Below are 21,279 nucleotides of genomic sequence, written 5' to 3'. Positions count from 1 at the left end.
TGTGAGCAGTAAAGGCAAATAGATGAAAAATTAAAAACAGCATGATGAACTTGTTTACTCAATCACTGCAGGTTCTATCTAAAATGTATTTTTCCCTAATTTCAAATCACAGCCAGTTTCCTAGAACCTTGTCTATTTTTCAAACACCCGATACTGAACATGTTCCCTTTATCACTTTATAAAATTATTATTTGAACAAGGATTCTCATCACAAATCTTGCTAACAAGCACCCAAAAACTGACTACTTACCATTCACTCACAGACAAGCAAGCTAGAATTAGCTAAAGCACTGAATCCTGAGCAAGCCACAACTATACTGCTTGGTTATCTTAGTAAGATTGTCCTGGTTTAGTTTGAACAGCACACAGTCACTGCACACACTAAGACCCACACTCCCCTGGTGTATTAGCAATTACAAAAATATTTATAACATTATAACCTATATAAAACATATAACATTTAATTTTATCAGAGAGCAGACTCTTAATTGTATTAGGATAGACATGTAAAAATGAATGAGAGCATAAGGATGTGGCTTCATATATTTAGGCTGATTTTTTCTCCATCATATCTGGGAAGGTAAAGAGAATATTATATTGTCTGGAGGTGGGGGAGCAGGAGAGGCTGCCAGCACTGTCAATGCAAGGTTGGGCTTAGTCAGAGGCTGGGTCAGGTAAACAGGGCAGAAGTAAAAGGCTGAAGCATCACACCGAGCAACAGACATTAAAAGTGAAGACTCATACGTCAATAATACAGAGAGCACAAAGAACCAGAAAGATTGCCTGGGAACATGTCCTTGGATAGAGAGAATACAGCTTGTACTAGGACACAAGAAACAGAGATTTAAAGAGTTATATGAACTTCATGTGGTGATACTTGAGTGTAGGCTCCGGTTCTGGTAGGGAAGGGAATTTCAGTCCATGGGCAGCTGGGGGTCTGAGAACACCTTACTGCCAGCAATGACAGGAAAGCTGTCTGGAATAAAAACAATGCAACAGGCTGGAGAAAGGCTGTATAAAATTTCTGAAACCCAAATGGCAACATCATCTGTGTTCTGAAAGCAGCAGACCATTCACCACCAGGATACTGAGAACATAAAAATTATTCTCCTTGGGTAACTTCTTCTGTCTTGCTGTTTTCATGGGCTGTGTATTCGAGTGCAAGAACTGTCACTCGGCACATTTACCTTTCAGTTGTGCAGTTTCTATCTGTAATCATTTTAATAACACATCCCATTAACAAATCCTCCACTTTCTTAAATAAAGGGAACATTTGCTTTTCTAAAGCTTTTACATGCTTGATAGGATGTTCTGAATGTACATAACTTGAAATACACCCCATTGGACATTTACCTGCAAAGTTGCTCCATGCTTTTTTCCTTTTAAGTAGAGAAGGTAGGCAAGAGCAATAAACTAAACTCAAGGGAGAAAAGGTGTAAACTTACTTCATTTAGATGTAAAGTAATTTCTTGTTAAGGACAATTCTTTGCTCATTCCAACAGTACCAAAGCTATTTATTTGGCAATAAACAGTACCAAAGCTATTTATTTGGTAATAAGAGTTTCTGGACTGAAACAGACATTTCTGAACTTGTTGTTGATGATTAATGTACAGTTTAAGAGAGCCATTAGTTTGTGACAGGCACTACAGAAGCCAAGTGTCAGATAATACATCAACTTCTTCTCCACTCCAATCCTAATTTAATGGTTAGAACTCTTATTCTTACGGTCTTGTTTCAAACATTACACTACAAAGAGTTCAGCAGGATACATAGTAGCTGCTGTAAAAGTCTCCTAGCGCTAATATCGTGTAGGCATTAAATTCGACATTAGCCAAATCACATTTTTGAACGCGAACACGTGCCACAATCCCCTGCATAAGCACGGAAGGAAGAGCTAAGTTTCTGCTGTAAATGAACAAAGAAATCCGACATGAACCAGCGGGCAAAGGTCCCTCCAGCCCCGGCGGCCGCCGCTCCCCGGGACGGAGCGAGGCTCGACCCGCCGGGTCCGATCGCCGCCAGCCCGGGCAGGAGCCTCCCGCTGAAGGCACCGCGGCCATGCCCGCACCATCCCAATGGAAAAACTTCTGCCTCCAGGACACATCTCACGGGCAACACTCTGAGGCCACTTGGATGTGCGACACGGTCCATGTGCCGCTGACTGGCAGGGCTGAGCACTGACACTGCTGAAACCACCTCCATCCCCTCACCCCCGAGAGAACAGCACCGAAGGATTCCACGGGAAAAGGAAGAGGACGGGACCAGCAGCCCGACATCGACGCTCCTTCTGATTTGCTCGTCCAAACTCAGCCCCTGAGCTTTACCTGAGAGGTTCTCATCTTCATCACGCAATACAGGAATAGAAGAAACGCTCTGGAACAGGCGGGAAAGTGAGAGAGCAGGACTAAAATCGTACATGCTGCAGAGCACGATTCCAGGATCTCTCCTGGCAAAAAAAGGAAGGCTCTTGACAAGTCAAAGAGCAGGAAGAGGAGACTGTGAGAAGTACAGCCAGGCGGCTTTTACACCTGTAGATATGGAATACACCAGCACACCCACTTTCTGGATTGCTAATGTTACTGTGGTCTATTAAGAGCAAATGCAGCTGTACAAGATTACCATCCTCTGCACCTTCACACCATTCTTTCAAACACATTAGCCTGGCCACTGAAGTAATTTCTTAAGTATTTTCACTTTGCTATCTCCTTCTTCTTGCCTATACATCAACACCATTTGTTGAGGTTAAACAGTAGGATTGTTATAACTTTATGTTTTAATACCATTTTAGTGAGACATCCTTAAGTGACCTGAAGTAACTTGGTCTGGGCATGCTGCAAACAGGATTGAAACAGTTGCTTTTATTGCCTTCCAGTGTTTCCTGTGGAATTGCGATCGATTTTGCTAGCAGTTACACATACATACACGTTTCATTAATGTGCCTAGTCTTGCTGCCAAAGCTGAGAAGGGACAGGACAGACAAGCTCTCCAGTGAACATAGAGTTAGGTGAGCAGTGACAGCCTCCTCACTAAAACAAGCAGGGACACAGACAGAAAAGGCTGCACCCAATCTACAGCCACAAGTAAAGCTAAGTGAAAAATTTATATTAAAGAGTGGTCTTCCCATAAATGTATCTGTTCGCTTTGGCATAAACTCCTCCACTGCATACTGTGCATGACAGAACAGGACCATTATTTAAAAGCCAAAATGCCTGACTTGTGATATGTTTTATCTATCCTGTCACAGCAATGTCTTACTCCTATCAAAACCACAAAACAAAACCACAGAACACAAATTCTGGCGCCATACATATACCTCCACTGCATGAATCAATGCAGGCTTAGAGTTAACACCACTGTTTTCATGGCACACAAAAAATGCCCAAAAGTCCGAAAGACACAAAACAATATCAAAAAAGTTTTACTTCATATACTTTTGAAAAGCTTTCCTCTCACTGCTGTGAGTGCACATCTCTCTTCTTATTGCACATACTAAAGAACGTGCTGTTAGCAACATTCTGATGTGAAGTTTCTGTAATGTAAGTGATAATTTGTGTGACTTCATCAATAGGTAAGTCTGTTTTGTCTTTCATATTCTTATTAAACAATGAAAAGTCAAATGGGTAAGAAAACCAAAATTCAGGAAGAGCTAAAGGTAATCGTGTCTAACTGGTTCAATCTAACAATAATTAGATAGTTTTCACAATGTGGAGAACATTGGATCTCTGCTATCAACTTCCAAAATAAAACAATTTCTGAATCTGTCGAAATAGTTTAAAAAATGCACAGGTGGCAATGCAAATCAGATACTTATGTAGCCTCTCATCAAATAGGCCAGAAATTAATACAATGAAACTGTACCACCTTGTAAAAAGAAAGAAAAAAAAAACAAAACTAAAAATTACTGTTTCTCAGTTCCAGCTTAGGCTCGCAAGACAGATGTAGCTTACAAACTCAGCAAATCAACAGTGTGAAAAAGAGCAATCAGCTTTTTGAAAGAATACATTGAGTAATTGCTAACACACGCATCTGAAGTGCACAAATCTTCCCAAGATTCAAACGGATATGAGCATCTTCCACATTTTTATGTGCAATGGCATCGAGTTTCACTGTGGGCTCCAATAGCGAGGGCATGCCTTGAGGCTGGCATGTTCATTTAACATATGAGTCATTCAGTGTGGAAACAACATAACAGAAATATCCACAAACCAATGAATTGTGAAAGAACTATAACATTTTCCCCCTCAGGCCTGCAGCTACTAAAGTGTCACAAATAAAAGTTAGTATCACAGAAATGATTCAGCAAAAGAAGAATTAAGCAGTAAATGACAGCCAACTCTTTTACGAGTCAATAACTTAACTGTTTTTATTTGAAACCATATCAGTCAGTACAGTCATCTTAGAAATTATCAACAAAAAAAGACACTCCAGACTTGACTTTTATAAGTACAGCAACTACAGATAAGATACCTCTATGACATAAAAATTGCAAATTAGGTTTTTCTTCACTGATACCCTCCTTTGGAATTGGAGGGAATTTAAAACTAAGAACTTACCACCACTCCCTTAGCCACCTCTTCCCCCACCCCTCCCCCCTTAAAAAGCTAGTTTAAAATATAAATGAGATAAAATAATTAACCAAAAACTTGACGTGCAAAGAACCCAAGTGAAAGATTAGCCTGGCAAAAAAAAAAAAAAAAAACAGTTGTAAGCAGCCTAGCTTCCTCTCCCTTAGCTTCTTACTACATTAGCCCACAGAATCACAGCAGTCAAAAAAAAAAACCTCATACCTGCTCTGATGCACTTATAAATAAGTTTACATTCATATATCTAACATGAATATTTGTCCAAATGCAGTTAAGGAAACCTAGTATACCCCTAAATTAAAGATGTTCATTTGTGTTTTGTACTTTGGCACTGGAGTGAGTACATAGTACTTTGAGGGTCAGATTTTATCTCCCTCCCACCTCAAAAGGAAAACTAAAAAAACTGAGTGTTACAGAAAGGGATATTAAATAGTCACTCTTAGTCACCTTCCTTACCAATCTAATTTCAAATAAGGAGACTGCTTACATTAATCTTTTTAAGTCTAACTTAAGCACTTATATCAGACCTTTGGAGTGTGGCCACAGACCTCTCAGGAGCTCACCTACCAGGCATTCTCTGTCCTTCCTCCCCCAGTATCTTAGTGAGGATGCTCTGTTTCAATTAATGCTGCCCTAGGTACCTATTATGATTTACCTCTATACCGTGCAATGGAGTCCAGAGCAGCTGAGTTCTGTCAGCTTGGCTGGTGCTCACCCCCACAGGCATACGCCCATTTTCCTGCTCTCATTGTGTGTCCATGGGAAGTATCTGTGTTAGCACAAGGATGTGTCTGAGCTCCTTATCCTTGCCTCTCAGCAGGGCTAAGGCCTCTGACAGGCCTGCTGTTACCACTCAGACATTAACCACCAGCCCTCCAACCAGCACAGTCTATCCGATTAACACCTAATCTGCTTGTGAATTGGCTCCTGAGCCACTGCTGCTTTCTGCAGGGCATGACAAAATTAAGAGTTCCTGAGGTGGGTCAAACCCTAATTTCACTGGAAGCAGCATGCTCTGGAACAGTTATGTCAGCTATGAGACTGGTTCATCAGAAGAACATACAGTGTCTGTGCTGTTCTTTACTACAGAGCACATGCACATCCAGCACCTCAAAATACCCTTAACCAAGAAGCTTTAAGAACTGCCAGCTGCCACCAGAACAGTTATACTTCAATATAAACAGCACTGGGATTCAAAGAGTAGGAAGAAAAAGAGGCATTAATTCTTTGCTAATTTAAAAAAGTCAGTATATACACAGGTAAGAATATACTTGGCTTTGGTGAAAACAAGAATTTTTGCTTAGGGAATTGTTAGCCTAAGTTATTTCAAATACTAGATTTAAAGGAATCACTTCTACTACACTGCAGTAAAACTTTCATTGCTGTTTTTACTTGCACTTTCTAATTGCGTACATTATTTAAACAGTGTGAAACTTCCAACAAAGTACCAGTGTAGTAACTTAGAATGCTGTCATATCTTTTTGAGCAATATGAGGATTAAAAGTTTTCAGCTATGATTAGCTTGTCAATAATTATATGTTTTGTATCTCCTACAAAGCTGGATGCAATGCCTATTAGAATACACTGTTCTCAAGTGTAGTGAAATATGCCACGAGAGATTATACTGAGTGAAAAAAAGCCATTTTTAAAAAAATGACAGTTCAAAAATATTCAGTTCTAAATATTCAGAGAAACAGGCTCACAGTGATCCATAAATGGCCACTAACTCCCTCTCTAAAATAACTTACTTTTCTAAAAAGATGCTTTCACTATTTTTATATGCAAGAAGTCAACACTAAGTGAAGTTGTTGCAAAATGCTTCAGAATTTAAAATACTTCATGATATAGAGCAATCCTCCTACTTTTCACATTTTAAAAGAAAATTTCATCAGACAAATCCTCAGAGAGAGACAAACACATTTTACTGAGAATTAGCATGTACTGTTTAATAAATTACATGCAAATTCTTACCAGAATGCCATGCTTTTGAAGATGCCATATCGATTGTTATCCTCAAGATATCCATTCTTATTCATCATTAGTACCCTGCTTCCCTTGCACTCAAGCTTTGGAACGAATTTCTGACAAGCAACCCACACCTATCAAAATGGTTTCTAGAAAGCAAATTATATAGCTGTAAGACATGGAAAACATACCAGCAATTTGCAAACCACTGCAAGTGCAATGCAAACACAGCAAATACAAAATTCATTCTGAAACTTCTATCCTATTATGCTGGACACTAATATAACCACAGCTCTAACATTATACTTTTAAATCACTGGTTTACCTATAGAAAAACCACAAGAACAAGAAACCTTTTTATCCCATGGAATCTCATATATTTCATCTCATTAAGGGTGGTCATTTGCCTATGAATGTTTTTTATGAAAGAACAGGATAAATGAACATAATTCTAAACTATACTTATGGTCTTCCAAGGACTTCTGAAAACTGAAGTTCCATTTATGCAGGATAGAGCAAATACACAGAACAGTAAAAGGTCCCCAACCACAAAGAAAAAACAAGCCTAAACAGGTAAGACAGCACAGGGGAAAAGTCCACACACAGCACAAACAGCAGGACTGCAGTAAATATAACAGCAGCTCTACTTTGCAGGTGGCTTTTGCTTCCAAACAACATAGGAGGTACAGGGTAAGGAGGGCACACTGAGTGGGAGAAAGCATATGTAGTATGCAGGAACAAAGTAGAAGTGAAGAGGTAGAATGGACAGCAAGAGGTGAAAGAAACAGTCAGTAAGCACAGAACAGAGAACAGCTAATTAAAGTTAGTGAGTGTTCTCTGAATGGTCAAAGGTCTCTGGGCTTTTGGCTCTTTCTGTTCCTGTGAGTTAGTCTCTGGCAAGGTCCTTTCTTCACTGTTCTCAGGCTGAGAGCAGTATACTTAGACTTATTTTATGTTTATTTTCAGTTCTTTTCCCCATCACAACCCCCATTTCACATTTTAAGATGGGATCAAAGATCTCTCCCTCACTTGCAGCTTTAAAACAGAGATGATGTGAATCTACTCAACAATATTTGTATAGAACAAGCACATGCAGATCAGCCTTATTTGCAAGTGATCCAAGTTCTGATATTTTGACTTTAGCCTTCCTAATTCATTCTTAGGTAACATACTGGACAGCAGAAAAGTGAGGCAGGACACTGATCTATAGAACAGTAGCTGAAAGTTGCTAAGAGTACATAAAACATTGTACTCCATGGTGAATAACAGAGTTGTTAGGATGTGGGATGGGGACAGCTGCTCTATAGGTTCTGGTGTGCACAGCCAGGTGGAAATTTTCTAATCTTCACAGTAAATAGTACTTGTTTTAGTGTTAACTGAATAGATTAGGCTTTTATCAGAACAGAAGATGCATTTTCATTGTCAAAACACCCATTGTTTATATCCTTCAGCATAAATGGAGATAAGTCAGTGTAAAGAACAAGGCTGCCTACAAAGGCAAATCCAACCTGTGAAACTGAACGGGTGTAATGTTTTATGGGGCTGTATGGATAAGGGCAAACAAACTACATTGAAGTCACTTTCATCTGGCGCAAGGTCTCCAATAGGAATAGTTTATACAGGCACAGCAACTGCAATATAATAAAAAACAATTTCTGGAATTGGGCCAGTACTCCTAGGTTGTTTCCTTCTATACGGAAATAAGCTACCAACAGATACAGTTTTATACTGATACAGCTCCACTCACACCAAGGAAAGGTGGCTGATACTTTAATTATGCCAGTACAGATAAAGTAGAGAAACATTTGATAGAAAACTGAGTGTCTCAGATACAGTCCATTTACCTATTGCAAGATAACAACAATATTCCTAGCACAGGCAACACTTTAGAGTACTAATTCTTAACTTTAAAAATAATTCCTCCCAGAACAGCACCAACTTTTGAAATGCTAATGGAATTACTACAGACAAACCAGAATTTTAATTCTGCCAGATTCTGCCAGTAATTCATCTGATAGAAGTTTTCTATGTGCCACTCAGGTGTCATTACTCTCTTCATACCGTCTTTCCTTTTAAAATGAACCTTTTTTTTTTTTTAAATTTTTTTTTTTAAGCAACAATGTTGTGGTAATTTTGAATCTTTGTAAAAACACTGGTAAAATTAAAGTGTGTGTCTTGGCTTAAAAAATACACATAAAAACAATTCTTACTCCTCTGCCAGACTACAGCTTTGGAAATTACCTGTAATTTGCCAATGACAGTAACAGGCAAGCAGTTATCCAGCAAAATTCCTTTAGTTCAGTTGCACAATAATACTTCCACACTACCTGTACTTTACTTGGTTGTTTGAAACAGCATCTGCCAATGCCACCTATGCTGTTAAAAAAACCCAAAAAACAACAAAACTTTTTTGCTTCTAGAGGAACAAAGTTTACTTATTTATCCAAGTGTTCTTTAAAGGAGAAAACGAGAAAAAAAAATTAACCACTGTGTTGTCCCTGGGACACTATGAATGGTAGCTCCCAGACAAATGAGTTGAGACACCAGAATCACCTGACAAAACAAGAATGCATTTTCCTCTTTACTTGTGACTTCTTTACAACAACTTCCAAAACAGATTCAAGAGAAATGCATTGTTTTTGTCTCCCTATCTCTGCCTCCCCCTCAGGAACCTATGGATAAAGTAAAATATCTACAATTGTAACTTATTTATCAAAGATGAACTGTATGTGCCTAAGAATAAGAACTGCAGCAACCATAACCTAGCATGTGTACTGAGAAGTACATTAGTTATTTTAAAAAACAGTAAAGTATTTATTTTTAATAGTATAAATGTTCTCACCTCGGGATCAATCTGTGTTAAAAAGTGAGGTGCTTAAAAGTAGGGAGTTTTTGTTTGCTAGTTGATGAACCTCAATAAGAAGAAAAAAATTGAAAACAAAACTCAACACTACAATTCTTGTATAGCAAGCTGTCATAAATTAATGTGAAGAGCATACTTATATAGGAAACCTTGTTAAACAAACATGATCTCTTTATTTAGAAAAACTATCTCACTGCAGATAGTTAACAGAGAATTTTAAAGACCTGCCAGCAAGTGTAATCTATTTGATACAGAAATTATAATTTTTCAATACCTTGAAATTCTGTAGAAATTAATCTAAAATACTTTTAACTTACAGAAAGCACGTCAAAGGATGCAATACTTAAATCTACTCCTTAAAAATTAATTTCACTGCTCATTTTGATGCTATTCCATAACATACACAATTACTATTCCACAGCACGATAATGAAGTTAACCTTCAGAGCACGATGTAGCCTCCATCACCTCATCTCAGTGAGCATGTCAGGAACGAGATATCCTCTCTTGGAAGACCCTGAAACTCCCATAGCTGTATTGTAGATAAGGCAACAGTCTGTCCTCCTTCAAAAATCCAACAACAATAGTTCAATATTGCAGCAATAAAAGAGGGAGATCCAGGAGGAAACCATTTAAGCTAGATGTTCATGACCAGGATAACAAATTCCTGGGCCAGCTCTCAAAAAAACGTCATGATGTTAGAACCCAAAATCAGTGTAGCACATTGGGTGGTATCCAGTCCTGCCATTGTTGTTAAGCCCTAAAGTAAGCTACACATCAGCTCCCACATGAGCCCTCTCTCAGACATTCCTGGAACACAAGTCCTAAGAACAAGATAAGTCTTTCTGAGCAGGCAGGAAGCTGTGTTCCAAAGAACAGTGGAACAAAGATATTCCATAAAACTAATGTATCAATGGGTTATACCCACAGAGAGGGGTACATACACAACTTATGTATGGCTCAGATACTTCTTTTTTAGAGTGCTAATGGCACAAACTTACCTACAGTGGTATGAACTGTCTCTTAAAATACATCACTTCTCTAAAATTGAATGTGCTGTGTGCTACATTTTTTTTAAACTATAAATAATCATTAGTAACATTGCTCAGATTTTCTATAACTTCACTAATTCAAGAGGTACAGGAATTTACCCCCAGTTGTTTAGTATATCCTATCACAAGAATTACAGGGTTTACTCATTTCTACAGGGGGAAAAAAAACCCCAAACCTTGTATTCTTCTCCACTTAGGAACAAGCAACTTATTACAAGCATGTAATACTCCTTCTGCTTACTTAAATGAATTATGAAGCTACTACAAAACCACTTGTATTTTAATAGGATTTTTTTAACCAACTGCTTGGCAGGAATAGTTGCTTACTTTCTTAAAGCAGATCATCTATTTCAGATGCAGCTATTTCTCTCACATTCTCTATTGCCTATAGAACTGGACACAGAAAACCCTAAATATAGCTCATTGATGTTAACAGTCCATTGAAGTTAAATATCTTAAAAGGTAATACATGTATTTCTTTGATTTGTTGTAATCTTTTATCTTAAAATACTCTCAATTTTTATTCTTGATCTTGATCTCAAATACCAATCCTTTTATATTATCTTTCTGGTTTTGAAAGTGGCACGGAAGTAAGCCTACAGTAATTGGATAAGTGTTAAAAACAAATACCCAAATCTGTAATGTTTTCTCTTTGAAACACTATGACAGAAGAAAAACTTACTGCTCTTTTCTAACAATTACAGAACTGTTCTCCACTTTTTTCTCCTCATCCCCCGCAAAAAAGCCAAACAAAAGTGGACCCTGCATGATGAACCAGGACAAGTTACTGGAGATGGCCATAAAAGCTCCTGCTGCCAATGCACATTGTTCCTCTCTGAGTTTCCTGCCTCCAGTACAGCAGCATCTGCTACACCCACTGTGCTTTCCAAGAGCAGAAATAAAGAACAGCAGCAGCAGCAGCTCTGGGTGACTTTAAGGCTCTCTCTTACAAACTATACTGAGCTGTCACAACACCAAATTTTACCTTATTGTGAAAGTTACCCTCTTCTTGGAGAAAGTGGGGACTAGCTGAAGCAGGAAACAAACTAACCTAATCCCATGATCTGAACACAGCCTCTATCACTTACTCTAATATGGAAGCTGTTAGTTCTAAATTACGAATTCAATACCAAAAGACATCTCTGTCTTTGCAAAGTGGAAATCGCAGTAGCCGGACCAATGACACACAGTTGATGTTGGAAAAATGGGATTAGAACTAAACATTCATGTTCTGTGCCAGTATAGAAGTCCTCTTTAAAAACACTCCTGCTGAAATATTAGATAATTATATAAGGCTCAAACTGCAACTAACAAACCCTCTCACAAATATAGACATGTCTATTTTAAATTAAATGTTTAGGGGAAAATATTTATAGATTAAGTTGTACACTTTGCTACTTAATTATCATGATTTTAAAAAGAAGACACCTTTAATTTCCTCTTCAAAGAAGTTATTTACCTGATCTGCAGCTTGGGAGTCCCCAGAAGTCAGTTCTGAGATTCTCATCCCACTGAATGTCAAGGACACAGCATTTGAAGGATGATATTTCAACAACAGTTATTGACAACTTAACTGTCTCACCAAAGATAAACCAACCTTCATTCCCACTCAGGTCAGCTCATTGATTTCACAGAAAACACATTTAGAAAGCAGAGCTGAATGCTTTCAGAAATTCCACCCATGAGATAAAAAGAAGAAAAAAGCTCAACCAACAAAAAGGAACTGATATAAAATGTTTAAGACTTCTTGATGCATGATTAATCAAGTATTTTTGTATATTTGTGTGCAAAGTAACAGGTAAATGAAATTACTGTTAACTGCTTGCTGAAATGATATGATCTCAAATACCTTACCTTCTTACTCTTCAAATACAGGATTCTGTTCTTTTATCCAATTTTACCCTTGTGCCAGAGATTGTGTTAGGAAAATAACAGTTCTGCTGAAAGAGTCTGAAAAAAAGAATACACTTGCTGCTCTCAATATCCATATTATAGACACTATAAGCATTATTATGAGTAATACTGAACTTGGCTTCTGTTTTACTCTTATCCTTCTTTGGGTTCAATGGAACCATGTGCCATTAAAGTTTTACTTCATGTGCAGCCAGAATAGATTCTCATCAACAGGACTTAATAACCTTAATAAATATTGATCTTCAACTACATAAAAAATAAATTTGGATATACCAAAGCCCTCAGTTTTTATAATTCTGTATCATTTTAAAAAATAAATAAAATTGTATCTGGCAAACACTATTCATAGCATCCATTTTGCAAAATAGGACCAGAAAATATAAGCACTATCTCCATAATTAATTCTGGTTTGTGAGGATTTTATTGACATGCATTTCAATTTTTAGAAGTACACTGAATCAACAGCCTCCTCTTCACTACTGCAGTTCCTGTTTGGAGTACACTAACAGTTCAAAAGCTTTTTCTAAGTAATTTCTGACTTCTAATTATCCACTACAGTAATAAAGCATTTATTTAAAACAATATCATCATTTTTCCTGCAAGTATGAGGGGACCAAACTAAAGGCTTACACTTCAATAAAATGATGCTCTTTGTATGTCACCAAAGTTCTCAGCATCAGTCCTCTACCAGAAAGGCACTGATAGGAAGTCAAACGTGACTGAAAACACACAGAGCAGGTACCTCTCTTTCCAGACCCAAAAGATACCACAGTAATATATTTGAGAAATTTGAAATCCGTTTCATTCTGCAGGATTTTTTAGCAAGACAAATTATATTGTCAGGGCTTCTCAGATAATATATGCAGCTAGAAGGATGCAAGCAATCCAGTTATTTAACTAATAATTTGTCTAACAAAGTAAATAGATATCATTAAAAGAGGCTTGATTTGTGTACCACTGAAAAGGCTGGCAAACTGTACTCTACCTGATAAGAAACACTTGGCTGTTGGGTTTTTTCCCCAAATTATCATTTATTTGGCTGGTGGATGGAACACCAAACCCATTGCCAGTTAGAGAATTGCAGTTTGCAATGAGAAGACAATAAATTCAAGTGCCTGTTTAAATATCCACAATTATTTTATTAATTTACTGCTAATAGTTCTTATTGAATCTATATTGCATACAGCTCCCATATAGAATATGACTAGAGGCTAACTCGTGCATAACTTAAGCATAAAAATAATTGGATGATTTGAAAAAAAATAAATACTACATACATTAGAAGCCATTAATCTAAAATTAAATCCTGATCAGGTGTTACAATGACATGATTTAAGGACACGTTTAAGAAAAAATAAAATATAGTTTTTTTAAAAAAAATTTAAACCTGATATTTTTAAAGTAGAAAATTTTCCAAGTTGTGAAAACCCAACTGTGACTTCCTTTTTACTGCCTCTGAATGACTTGAGACTTAGTAACTAACATTTTGATCTAAAACAACAACTCAGGCTTTGCAAAATACTGAATTTATATAACAAACACATACAAAAAGTCTGAAAAAGCATGCAGCAAAAGGGAATTGTGTCATTAAGATCACAACCTCCATTAACAGCTACTCTAGAGATAATAAATGGTGCTAGAATTATTTTCTAGATTATTTTGCTCCACTCATCTTGTAAGTCTGCATGCTCCTACAAGTGCCTTTTAATTTCAACACACTTCACGTGTCAAATGACCAACACAAAGGCTCTGATAGGACACAGCATATATGCTAATGTAAATTAAATGCCAAAATACCAAATCCAAGTAAATATAATTTAAGAAAACTTACCTGTACTTGGAAAAGCACCCTTGAGCTGCATCAGTGCTGCTTCCCAAATGAAGACTCTTCCTTGTAAATAAGTGAGCTTTCTTCAGATCATTATTCTGTGGCACAGGCTCCTCCAAATGGCAGAATGAATGTATTGCCATTATTGAAAATTTACAGATCATCTGAAGGAACTGAACTGAAAGCAAGAAATACAGCAACTTTTTTGGTGTAAAGTTACTTAAAACACTTTACTTAGTTTTCAAGAACTTGCTACTTAACAGTAGCATTTAAATCACATAAAGAATATATATATATATATATATATATATATATGCAGTGATTGATAAAGCATAAATTAATTCATTAAACTAGATGAAGAGTTCATCTAAGCAGAGATGCCCAGATAAGGAACTTCCATTTAATGCTACTGGAGAGCACCATTTCAGTATATTTTACGGATGTTTCTTATACACTATATATTTCTTCTCTTCAAAGAAGCTTTCACCTAGGTATCTATAATGATACATGTATTTTTGCAGAACATTTCTTCATAATACAGAATTATCTTCAAGTGGTTCAAATTACTCCTTCCAGCATGAATCATTTTGTAGCTAAAAAAACCAAATATCATTTACCACCATCATGCTAATACAGATGGCTTTAGAAGACTGCCTTCAAGTTTCTCACAACTTTCTCTAATTTTACAGAATGTATGCAGTATTTTACTTGGGATGCTTACTTGAGGGCAAGATGAGTCACAGATTCTAGAGGCATAATCTGATGATGTGTTCTGGTAAAATGCCAGTTCAAAGAGAGAGGACCCTCCTGCTGCTTGTTTTGGTCTTTAGGTCATGATCCCTTCTCCTGGTGGAGCCATCCACTAGATTAGAATGAGTAACTTGCCTGGGTTAGAAATTGCTGCTTGCCAAAGACTGCTCTCAAAGCCAGGATCAATTTTCTGATTCAAGTCACTGCATGATAGCACAAATCACTGTACTAATACAATAGAAGGGAAAGTGAGGGAACAAGACAAGATAGCTAATTGAAGCTACAAATGTCAACACTTAGGAAACTGCTGTTGTCACCTGAATGTAAATTACAAGGTAAATCACTTTGCCACTGAAAGCAGCATAGCATACTACTGGACTGCTTTAACTTTCAGTTCCACCTCTGCATCACTGGTCATCATCCCCACAATGGCATCAAAAATGATGACTTGTAGAGCCTCACCAAAATTGCCTGGGGTACAATTTCCCGCCAAAGGCCATACACTGCCAAGTTTAGGCTGGGATGAACTAAACAGGGCGTGTGAGTCAATCAATATGTGGGTCTATCCCTCTCTTGCTTACTAACAACAGAAGCAACTTAAACACTGTTTAGACTGCTAAAAACAGGGGAGATTAATGCAGTTTAACATGTCTGCTTAGGCTAGGCCTGGCCTTTTCTAACTTTCAAATCCACTACCTGATTCCAAATTTTATCAAAAAGGAAAATTGAAAAGCCATTTACAGTTTAATACGAATTTAGATATTTCAGAAATCCAAGTACTGGGCAAGTAGATACAGAAGACCAACCCACAAACAGACCAAACTGAAGTACAGACTGCAGCCCATGCCTTTGTTATTGGGGAACAAGCACACAAGCAAGAGACACATTACGAGTACCCCAGATGCAGCTGGTATTTTTCATTACCTCTAAGACAGAACTGCATAGAAAGCTGTTGTTATCTTGTGCTCACAGAACTACTTGACTATCCATGCAGAATTCAAATCTATTTAAGTGGCATTAAAATAAGAGTCCTTGGTCTGCAAATTCCAGCTCTGCTCCTTGTGCTCAGTTTAAAAGTACAGTATGTACAGCACTTGACAGCTTCCGGTCTTCTGGCACAGCATCTCATCCTAACGAGATGCATGCTTCTTAGCAGATCAGCCACTTCATCCTTTAGAACCACTAAATGAATGAATAGCATCGAGTCCTTGTGACTTAGGAGTCTTTAGCACTTTATTCTAGCATTCAGTCTTTTGCTTCTCTAATCCCATAATCAGATAACATCCAATCAACATTATTTGAAAAGAATAAAATGCCCACAACGTGCTTGTGGTGAAGAGTAGCATAAAGAAACAACTCCACTCCTTCCTAGCACCTCTTATTCCTTTTAATTCCTTTCTATACTCCCTAAAAGCCCAAGAAACTTGCCAGGTCCTAAACATGAAACTTGTGATGTTACCATCCTCCTTGTATTTTTAAATAAAAGCATACAACCAAGTGTTTTCCTGAAATACACTACTACCAATAAGACATTACAACAACTACAGCCTATTACTGAGATTAATTCAAATATTGGGAGGCTTAAAATGTTACATAAAAACATTTCTAAATGCATGCAAGTGGAAGTGGCTGGCCTTTTACAGGCAGCAGTTTGGAGATTTCCTCTCTTATCACCAACTTCTTGCTTAAAAGTAAGCAATTAACAATATTAAATGAGAACAGCTATAGAAGTATCAATGGGTACAAATTTTATCCAGACACAGGAAGAAAATCCATATGATTCCCTGCACATGAGAAGGATTATTGCTTATTAAACTGAACCAGCTGTCTCTCAACATCTACATATATTCCAATTCTGCACAGTATATTCTAATGGTGGGGGGGGAGTGGTGGTGTGCTGGTTTGTTGGGGTGGTAGTGGGTTTGGGATTTTTTTAAAATACAAGAATGCCCTCTCACATTGAGTCCTTGCTTTGGAAAGTTTTTAGGGTCTCAAGCCTTTCTTAGGCTGCTAACCTGCACTGATGCCTTTGTTACAGTAGCCTCCGTACTAGTGGTATCTGAATTAGGCAGAGTAAGTTTTAATCCATTCACACACCTCAATTGCACATAAAGCATCAAATTTTTAGGCACTCTACTCTGCACTAATTCTAGAACAAGTCAACTGTATGCTAGGAAAAGATTCCTACACAAGGAATTCTATCTGACATAAAACTGTATACAAAGAACATGAAGCAATACACAAAAAAGGCATGGGTGTATTCCTCTTAGTGCTTTAAACCTTAAACTTGGGTCAAATTTGCAATTCCATGCTACGACATGATGCAATTAAGTAAAATAACAGCAGTGACTTACTAGAGTTTAGCTTATGCAAGTAACAGATTATTTTTAATAAAGGAAGTATCTATTTGCATAATACAAGTGTGATAATCAAAAAATCATTCTAGTTGGAATAGGCCTCAGAGGTCATCTAGTTCAATCTCTGCTCAAAGCAGCATTAATATGTGAATACTCATTAATGATACAAGTTGTACTCTTAACCTTGCAGACCACTAATCGCATGTAATCCTTAATCAAATGCACTCAACTGCCTTTGATAGGATTACTTATCTGCAGAAGGGTTTGTGGGACCAGTCACTTGCCACACATTATTCCTAAGCATGGAACATTATAGCACTTCCAGCTGCACCCAGAACCAGTACCACACTTGCATTTCACTTCAAATGTCTTTTAATCAGGTACTGTTATGAGAGCAGTTTTCCAAGGGGACCTGCTGTACAGGGCAAGATTTTGATAGATGACAAAAGGATGGAGGGAAGTAGGGGATGATGAAGCCCTAAGCAAGGTAGAAGCACAGAGCTGGGTCCTGGTTTCAGGTGGTTCACAGGCTGATGAATGTAGGAGAGAGGTCGTGCTCTGAGAGATACCCATAATACTTATAAAACTAAAAATACTTAAAAAAAAAAAAATTAACACACTGGCACCAATAGTCCATTAGATATCAACATTAGTGCCCAAACTTCAGCAGAGTAAATTTGGGAACCTCTGCTTTAGAAGTGCTATTTTGTTTTGTTCCTCCAGTTTTGCTCTGATAAGGACCTCCATTTTGGATTTGCGTTTAAGTTCACACCTTTATTTCATGCATGAAATATGGTACAACATTGCTAATTACAAAACAAAGAAACCCTCACTGAAACAATCCACAAGCAGTAATAAAAAAAGCTGAAATGTTTTATACAACCATGGTTACCCAATGACACAAACAGAATTACAAAAGAAATTTGCCTTATATTAGTTCAGCAATACCTTCTGTTCTGAAGCATGAACCAGTGACAATCTATGCTGTGTGACAATATGTGAACTCTGCCAAACAAACCAGATATCAAAAAGCTCATCTTCTAAATAATGATTTCACTGGAACATTTAATACCTGCTATTGTAAGTAACTTCAAATATTAATACTGTGGACACTACTGTAAACAATATAGGCACCATTTAAGTAATAACAACAGCAACAAGAAATAAATAGCAGAATATGTAGAAAAAAAAGAACTTCAGCAGCTTTGTTAATCTTGATCTTAGGACCATTGAAAAGGCATTTTAAAACACTGAGTTCTGGGGTATTTTTAAATACACTGAAAACTCCTTTAAATTCTACAGTTGGAGACATTACTTACATGCTTTCCTCAAGCACTCATTAGTAGCCACTGCTGTTTGCTAGACTGAATAGAGGGCCTGTCCTTATTTGACCTTACTTACTTAAACAACAGGACACTCCAACAATTTTCTCTTACGTATCCACAAAAAGAGCTAAATTTCCCACCAGTGTATGAGTGGCAGAAGTTAGGTCATAGGGTGATGCACTCACATCAACCACAAAGTCATGAAAGACAGGGACATGGCTCCTAGATGCAGGTAGGACAACAATCAAGCCAGCAATTCTAAAGTCAAAAACAAGAGGTCAGTCAGATCCTCAAACGGACAGAGCATCTTCACCAGCAAATTTCAACCTTAGCTATCTTTATTCTATACTTGCATTAAGAAAATTCAGTACTTTATTTCTTATTAATAAAGATCAGTAATTGATTCTACTGAATATTTAAGTCCCCTTTTAACAATAACCTATACGGCTTTGGTGTTTTAGAAAGAAAAAAAATTTACTTTAGAATAGTTGTTTGCAATAAAACTAACTGCATTTCCATATTTGCTACCTTTTATAGGAGTGTAGTGTTTGGCATTGTAGTTGAGAAAGGAAGGTCAATACCTGACTGCCAAGCAAGTCCTCAAGTCCCTGTCCTGGCACTCTGTCTGAGGGAAGAGAGAACAAATTGCAAGGAGATGCCTCGTGTTATGTTAATGTTTAAACACATTATATGCCCACACCTTGCTAGGTGCTGCTGCCATATAAAAAGCAGATGATTGGTTCTGAGTTTTGGCCAGGTACAGAATTACTTATCTAAAAATAAAGCAACCAAAAAAAGAGAATGACATCAGCACACCTCAAAACTTCTGCATTAGCACACCATAAGTTATATAAAAATTACCAGTGTGGCTAGTTAATAACATTTCTGATATAAGGAAAAAGCACTATCAGGCTGAAAAGGACAATTACAGTCATTCCCTTCTGTTCTAAAGGCAAAGGTAAAAATGATGCTTTATATAGAACAACTACTGAACACTACCAGAGCTTTGGAACATATCTCTAATTTTTAAGAGCAAAGAAAAGTTGAGAAACTGACAGGCAAGAGGACATTAGATGCACTCTACAGGCCAATGGGTTGCAACACTTGAGAGGGGTGCTAAATTTACATCAGCAAACCAGAACTCAGCAGTATTTTGTTTCAGCTTTGAACTACCGATATTTTAGGCTAGAGGGGGAAAAAAGGTAATTGTTTTTTGTCATCATCATGATCCTACTCACCCACTCCCTATACCCCTTGCTAACACAGGGTCCAAGAATTACAGAAAAAATGCTCTAAAAAAATTTTAAACATTTTAAAATAAAATATTTTAAAATAATTTATTTAGAAAAGGGTAGTGGTCTCCAGGCCCAAAATGTCTCCTTTCTGAGGGTGAAGAAACACATGCATTCTTACAGCAACCACCATAACAAAATCATGATGTGGTGATTCAGCATCACAAGCAAATAAAAACTGTCGTATAAAAATATCTTAATAAAGACAAATTATTTTCTTTCATTAACCCTACACAAGGAATGACTTTATATACAAATAAAATTTTCAGGCATTAAAAAAAACAAACAAAAAACACAGGATAATTCAGAAACAGGAAAGATTTTGCAAGGGCTTTAAGCTCACACAGCATTAGTCCTACCAACCTCAGCAAACCCTTTAGACTCATGCAACTCTGTGAAAAATCAGGGAAGTATGCAATATGCTGGCAATTCCAGAAAGAGGAGATGGGACAGGCATTTTAAACTCTTCAGAATAAGCATCAGTCTTTCTTTGTATTTACACAGCACTTAGTCAAAAGAGATGCCAGAAGCTGGAGCCTCTGTTCACACACAGTGTAAAGTGGCTGTAACAATACCAGCATCCTTACACATGACATTTAACCAAATGGGATTGCAGAAACCAAAAACCTTCAAGACTAAATAAGAAAAGACCCACAAGATAATGGTGATAAAATGTTGCTCAAGTGCTTCAAGTTCCAGAGGGGGAAGTCTCTAATGGACAGGAAATGCTACGTCAGTGTAAATTTAAATAGGTAAGTAAGAATGGATAATCTGTCACTTTTAAACTCCACAAAACGCATCACTGCTCTTTTTTTCCTTTGTCAGTGCCAATTGACATCTTATTAGAACCAGTCTACTTGACAAAACTCCCTCCTTCTGAAAGTACCAGAATACATGAAAAATATCTTGAAGCACATTATGGAGTGCGAAAAGAGCTCACCAATTTCTTGGACAGCAAGTGTGTTACTTAATATTCTTTGCTCTGCTAACATAGGAACCCAGTTCTGCAGCCAAGATATTGAGATTTTTTTCCCCAAGATTCATAAGGGTTCAACTTTAACTAATATGTTTGATTACCACTTCTTTTTTCAAGAAAACAAAACAGCCTTTAAAGTTACTCTGAAAACAGAATGAAACAACTAAGATTCTTTTAGAAGTGTCATTATATCAATCATTGTTTACTTGCATAGATATAATCTGGCATGCATTTCCCTTTTATAAACACACACAAAAGAGTGATAGCACCTTGTACACCATCCCACTTTTCCTAAAGTCCTGTACAACACTGTCTTTAGCAGCTGAAAATGACTATTCTCAAAATGAAGAAACCTTGCTGATAATACATCTTGG

The 21,279-nt window shown here is 37.2% G+C and overlaps 1 long non-coding RNA gene across 4 annotated transcripts in view; it reads right to left on the bottom strand.

The window, feature by feature from the left end:
* Positions 1–21,279, bottom strand: part of LOC306801677 — a 32,503-nt gene that overhangs the window by 6,942 nt on the left and 4,282 nt on the right. The window contains exons 2-6 of one of the 4 annotated variants that reach the window (XR_013774157.1): positions 14,209–14,383; positions 12,318–12,413; positions 11,923–11,974; positions 8,877–8,925; positions 6,556–6,698 (exon numbers count right to left, since the gene is read on the bottom strand). This is a non-coding gene — a long non-coding RNA (uncharacterized lncRNA). The remainder of the gene's footprint in view (positions 1–6,555; positions 6,699–8,876; positions 8,926–11,922; positions 11,975–12,317; positions 12,414–14,208; positions 14,384–21,279) is intronic. The other 3 variants (XR_013774158.1, XR_013774159.1, XR_013774156.1) reach the window with 3 other exon arrangements.

Source organism: Erithacus rubecula, assembly GCF_903797595.1.
Source record: "Erithacus rubecula genome assembly, chromosome: 1".
In the NCBI taxonomy this organism is placed as follows: Eukaryota; Metazoa; Chordata; class Aves; order Passeriformes; family Muscicapidae; genus Erithacus; species Erithacus rubecula.
This window is presented reverse-complemented; position numbering and strand designations above follow the sequence as displayed.